At 36.2% G+C, this 5,975-nt stretch overlaps 1 long non-coding RNA gene across 3 annotated transcripts; it reads left to right on the forward strand.

The window, feature by feature from the left end:
- The first annotated feature begins 258 nt into the window (after window positions 1-258).
- On the forward strand, window positions 259-5,459 carry LOC109369455. 3 transcript variants are annotated; one of them, XR_002118524.1, is made up of 3 exons: window positions 259-374; window positions 1,343-1,438; window positions 3,611-5,459. It is a non-coding gene; the product is annotated as an uncharacterized LOC109369455 (long non-coding RNA). The 3 variants fall into 3 exon arrangements; XR_002118525.1 differs by lacking the exon at window positions 259-374 and adding an exon at window positions 413-511; XR_002118526.1 differs by lacking the exon at window positions 259-374 and adding an exon at window positions 519-613.
- The last annotated feature ends 516 nt before the right edge of the window (window positions 5,460-5,975 follow it).

Raw genomic sequence — 5,975 nt, forward strand, 5'->3', positions numbered from 1 at the left:
GCTACCTTTCCACCCCCCAAACAGGAAGGTTTGTTTTCATTCCAACACAGACCAAAGTATCAAGGTCATTTTATAGAAGAGAACTCTGGTTTCCAGTGAGATCAAGCAATACTTTTGTCTTGATCTCAGTATACTCTCTTCCCAGGCAATGTCATCAGATGCTGTAACTGAAATTCTAAGTCACAGCTTGAAGCAGTGATTGAGCACCTGGTGGAAGGCAAGGCCAACCAGGGGAGCTAAGGTGCATGCAATATACCTGAGTGACATGAAGGGCTGGAGCCAGGATCCACCCCTTCCCAGGCCTCATTGAATGGTTGGCAGTGGAGATGAGGGTTTCCTGCTGGAGATCCCTGCCTACCTGAGGCCTTCCAAGGGTAAGCAGATTTTTTTTTTTTTCTTTTGTTTTCATGTCCACAGCTGGTGTATTTGAGCAAATCCTTATTTGCTGCAGCCTGGGGCTTTGCTACTCTGCTGTCATTAATGTGTTTTCCATCATGTTACAGCATTACAGGTACTCAAAATATTGGTGTTTCAGGACTTCTTTTTGAAAGCCCTCAGAAAATGCCATCAGCTTTATTCTGTGCTAACAAGGGAATTCTGAATCCTGGTCACGGTACTTTTCTGCTTTAAATTTATGCTCATTTGTATCTGCTTGGTCTACTCCTGCTACAGCTGATTTGAAAGCTAAACAGAGCTGGGTATTTATATTTATAAAGCTATGCCATTAATCATTAATATAATCGTGTAACTTACTCTATTAATGCCAGCTGTTACATTTGGCACAGATCATCTGGAGTGCTCTGAACACCATATTAATTTTTCCTTGAACTTATTAGTTAATTCTAAAAATCCGCGTGAGTCAGAGCACTCCACCTCCACAGTTAGGGGAGGTATATTTTTATCCACACTCCTGAATGCTTTCTTAATTTGACAAATAAAAAATTGGTGGGAGATAAACTTTCATTTTGCTGGGACTTTGTTTTCCTAGGATGGCTAGAGGTTAACGTCTTGTATAGGGAGTTACACATTGTGTGGGGGGATTTACCTCACCTAATGTATGTCAGAGAATACTGGTTTTAACTAGGCTGTGGAAGCTTGGAAGCTAAACTTATATCTTATATATGTGTAACCAGTATCAGTTATAACTAGTCTTGGCAGAACTGGTTTTTAATCTCACCTACTCCAACCATGAGTCTTTGTGATATGTGATTGTTATCTACTTCTTGAACTCAGAGCCTTCGCGTGATAGTCCTTCATCTGTTCTCAATCATATGAAATTTCTTGGTTATATGCACATCTCTCCATTGTGATATTTTTTGAAATAGCCCTTCAAATTTTTCAGAGGGGCTGCCGTAAGAGGATGCCTTTCACCTGGCTGATGCTTGCCACTTCTCTTCCTCGTATACAAAATTTTCTAGGATGGGTCTCTACTACTGTGGTAAGTGTTCAAAGCATTATATGCTTTAGTCCTCTGGCAAGCTTTCCTTAATATGTGGTCTGCCACCCAATGCCACAAAATGCAGAGGCAAGAAGTGAAGTCACATAGAGGCTTGTACAAATTAGGACTAGTCCACTAGTTGACAGCAGTGGAAAAAGGAGTAGGAGTGTTGGTCTCAGGAAAAAAGAACAGTTGAAACATGATGGGAAGCATCTTTTCTTGGGCTATGATTTTAATTTTTTTTTTTTCAAGCGGTGTATAGTGACATAAATTCTTCCTTTTCCAATTATGTTTTTCTTAATCTACTGGAGAATGCATTGTTTTAGCTGCTGTCCAAAACAAATTGAACTAGAAAATTAAAGATAGAAAATTAAGATAGAGTGTGGAATTAAAAAAACAAAAACAAAACAACAACAAAAAAAAATCAACAGGTTTTAGTAGGAGGCTGTGCTTTAAGTACCAAAAGAGCTTTCCCTAGCTGAGGAATTTTCAGGAGGTACAATAAGTGTAGGCATCTGGTTAGAATATTCAGATTAGATCATCTTTGCTGTGGAAGCTGAACTCCTCATCTCAGGAAACAAACAAACAAAAAACCACCTTATTTTCCCCTTGTAAAACTATTACATATTTATTAAGACTAAACCATAATGTAACACAGTTTTGACTAACCAGGCATGTTATTCAAGGTGATAACAATTAGACCATAAGTTTTCAGAGGTGATGCAGTAGCTACAGGGAAAACAGTTTAATTTCTTCATCTGGATCATAGAGGGAAGTTGTAATCTTGCTTTTTTTTAAGATTAATCAAATTCACTCACCAAATATGCGACTAGTTAGCGGAGTGCTTCAACAGGATCATTTGATGTGTTCCATGAGAACTCTCCTGAGTAACATAGTTCTAGCTCACAGCATATTATATTGAGCATTTTCTAAATAATCAGTGTCCTGCAATAGATTGAACAAAGTGTTCATGGTCCATAAAGATCCTATTTGATCAGCAGTGGTTCACTATTTTGAGCCCAGTCCCCATGGGGGTTAAGTTGAAATTGGTTTGTAGTTCTAAGAAAACATAGCACAACTGATTTTGCTCTCTAAATTGGTAACCAACTAGTGTTGCTTCTTCAAATACACAAATCCTTCTTAGTAGATTAAAAAAAAATCTCCTATTTAGTTTTGGACATTAACAGCTGTCTTATCTCTAACACACTACTGTCAGCAGATTCATAGCCAGGGGTTCATGATAATTAGAAAAGGCTTTTGTGTTTATATGTGTATTAGTTTCAAGTTTATGGGTTTAAACTCCCTGGATTTCTCACTGTTGATGTGAGGAAGAGCCTTTCTTTTAGGCTAAACTCTTGAAACTACTTAACCTAATATTTATCCTTATGTTATAATGCATAAAATCCTATTTCTTTAGCAAATAATTATGTGGGGCTCTGTCACCAAACTCTGAGGCCTGTCATTGTTGCAACTGATTGTTAATTTAAAGCATGCTTTATTTCTCAAATGATCTCTTTTGAAAAGAATCTCTCTACCAGACTTGCATACTGCTTTGTTTTCAAAGTAATCATCTACAGTCCAGATTTGCTTTGGGAAGGGAAAAACAAACAAACAAAAATGAAAAGCCAAAATAAAGAGCTGGAGCCAAACCCCTTCAAATTAATGAGTTAAAGACTTCAAAATGTAGTGTTATTAACTGATGTTTATGCACTAAGCTGCCTCCCATATTTTCCTTTCCCCATTGTTCGTTAAAGCCTTTCTTTTCTTTTTGGGATCACTTTTTACAAGTCTGAGTTTTTCATCTTCTTCAGAAATAATATGTTAAAGCTATTAAGCCAGCAAAAGCTGAATAGGTTTTTAGGCTTTTTTCCCCCTCTCACAACCCTGTATCAAAAAGGAAAAAAAGGGCAGTGAGCATGCAGTAATGCCCTTTTAAGGAAACAGTAATCTTTTTTCCAGTTCTAACAAATTTCAACCACATTTGAACAGAGAAGATCACATTTCTGTGCTGTAGGTAGATGGCTCCAGCATTATTCATATGATTCTTTGTATATGTCTATAGCAGCCCTTTAACAAGAGCACTGAGCCAGCTTTGAAATACAATAGCACTAAGGGCCAACCTTTTATGTTTGTTTACACATTTTTATGAGCCTTCCTCTGTTTGATTCACAGGGCTGAAGCATGCCAGAAAACAGCTAGGGAATTTCATTGGACTTTGTAAAAGAGAGGCCTACTTTGTCATGAACTTGCAGTCCTGGGATACTGGAGCTTTCTTATGGAACATAAAACCATTGTTTTGTTTTGTTTTGTTTTTTTTCTTTAACCACATGGTTGGTTCATTAGGAAGATCTCAGGTGCTGTCTATCTCCATTGATTTTTATTGGGTCCATTAGCATAGATCTGTTGAAGATCTGTCCCATAGAGCACAAATATCCTGTCTAATGCACAATTCAGGATAAGAAAACTGAGGTAAGATGAGCAAATTAAAGGGGAAGATAGTTCCATCCTATTAGAAAGAAACAGAGACATGTGACATTGAAGCAGGAGTGTCCTTAGAGAGTGTATGCAAGTTACAGATGTAGAAAGGGACAAGGTAAGGAGACAATTTCTGTGGTCTTTACCTCTGTTAGCAGCATACAGTATGGCAGACTACAAAAAGTATTTCAAGTTTCCCAGTTGTGTAATCCTCATGGGATATGAGCTTGTAGCTTTAGCAAAGCTCTTGTTGTACCAGATGTTGAAAGCTGAACAGATGAAAAGACAGTCTGTAAACAATAGCTAGCCTAGACAAAAGAATTTTTATTTGACTTGAAGACTTTGCAAGTAAAGGTCACATGGGGGCTAGTTCTGCTAATCCTAGACCAAAAATTTAAAAGAGAGATGAATTAATCACTGAAATCATTTCTCATATCAGGATAGTCTTTGTGAAAAGCTAAAGTAACTAGAAGTTAGAACCTTACTAATAAATGTAGTCTTACAGCAGCAATTAGCTGTAATTTTTTCTCTTAGATTATAGAATGTATATTTCAGATCCTCTCTGATCTAGTTGGAATAATCCTAAATTTGGGCCCACTTCTATAGATGTCTAATTAGAAATGTACATGTCTCTTTTCTCATAAATCTGTATCCAGCACAGTGAATGTTAACACTTCAGACAGCCATCTGTGTATTTAAAAGCTAAGCAAAAAGGTTTCGCTTAATGTATTTATCCTTTGGGTCTAGAATCTTCATTTTGTGTGTATGTGGTCTCATGAACAAAGGGTTTGAATCATTCAGGTGCCACTGTACTAGAAATAATTAATATTTAGAGGGTGAGCATGGTTTGTCCTCTCATAAATTGATTTAATCTTCATATCCTGATTGCCTAGAGTGGCTCACTTCAGCAACCTTGCAGAATCTGCTGTGGGTTTGATTTATTCTGCAGCATCCTTATACACTTTTAATCCTTACAGCTTTCATTTTGTACATATGGAATGAATTACAGATTTAATACCCTATTGATATCAGGGAAAGATAATTAATTTTCTGATGTTTAAAATAAAGGAAATCATATTTTCAAGTATTTTCGGTCTCACTAATTCTCACTGAAGTATAATTTCCACTGCAAATATAAATCTTGTATGCTTAAAATTTGACTGATATTTATCATCTGCTGCTTTCTAGATACATATATTGTAGGTGTAGTGAACATGTTTGTAAGTAGAGTAAGAGAATAGTTCTGTACTGGTTTACATGGGCTTACTAACATGAAGCCCTAAAACCTGAAAAATTGAATGATATGATCCTGTAAACTTTTAAAACTAATTTTAAGAACATATAATACCAATCCTAATGTAGTAATGGTCTAATAGCATAGCTGCCAGTGTTGTTATTGTCTACATTATATCTTTAGTAGATGTATTTCTTAAGACCATATATGTATTAGAACTATTTTCAAATAGCTATACACAAAGCTTTTATATTTTTATGGAGAAGTGCATATGTTTTTAAATAAAGACAGAAAACACTGCTTATGCAGTGAAATATGGTACACTGAATCTTTTGTACCATGTGACTTCTTCACTGAGCTCTAGTTTTTCTGGTTTTGACTTGGAAGGTAGGATGCTCTTTCCAGCTACTTCCCAGATAGCCTACAAGCAGTAAAATTAGTAATGGCCAACATGCAGAAAAACATACCCTAATTAAAAACTGTTCTCTATATTTTTCCTCTGTGGTTTCAGTAAGAAAAATGTTTAAAAACTTACAGAAGTCAGACAAAACTGAAGCCTGAATCTGCACACCTCTGAAACTTCATAGGTTCAGAGCTGGATTGGGTTGTGAAATTTGCAACTGATCCATATCAATACAAGAAACCAACTAACCAAACAATGATAAAAAAAAATCCAAGCAGTTTTAGAAGAAATGTATGTATTAAAGCTTTCATTCACACTCTGAAGGTTATGTATTTCAACCTATTCTAAGATCTTAAAGTTGTGAAATTAATGTGTGCACTGAGAAGTAGAGTTAGCATAAGCAGTCATAAAGAGTATAGAGAAAC

Source organism: Meleagris gallopavo, chromosome 11 (assembly GCF_000146605.3).
Source record: "Meleagris gallopavo isolate NT-WF06-2002-E0010 breed Aviagen turkey brand Nicholas breeding stock chromosome 11, Turkey_5.1, whole genome shotgun sequence".
In the NCBI taxonomy this organism is placed as follows: Eukaryota; Metazoa; Chordata; class Aves; order Galliformes; family Phasianidae; genus Meleagris; species Meleagris gallopavo.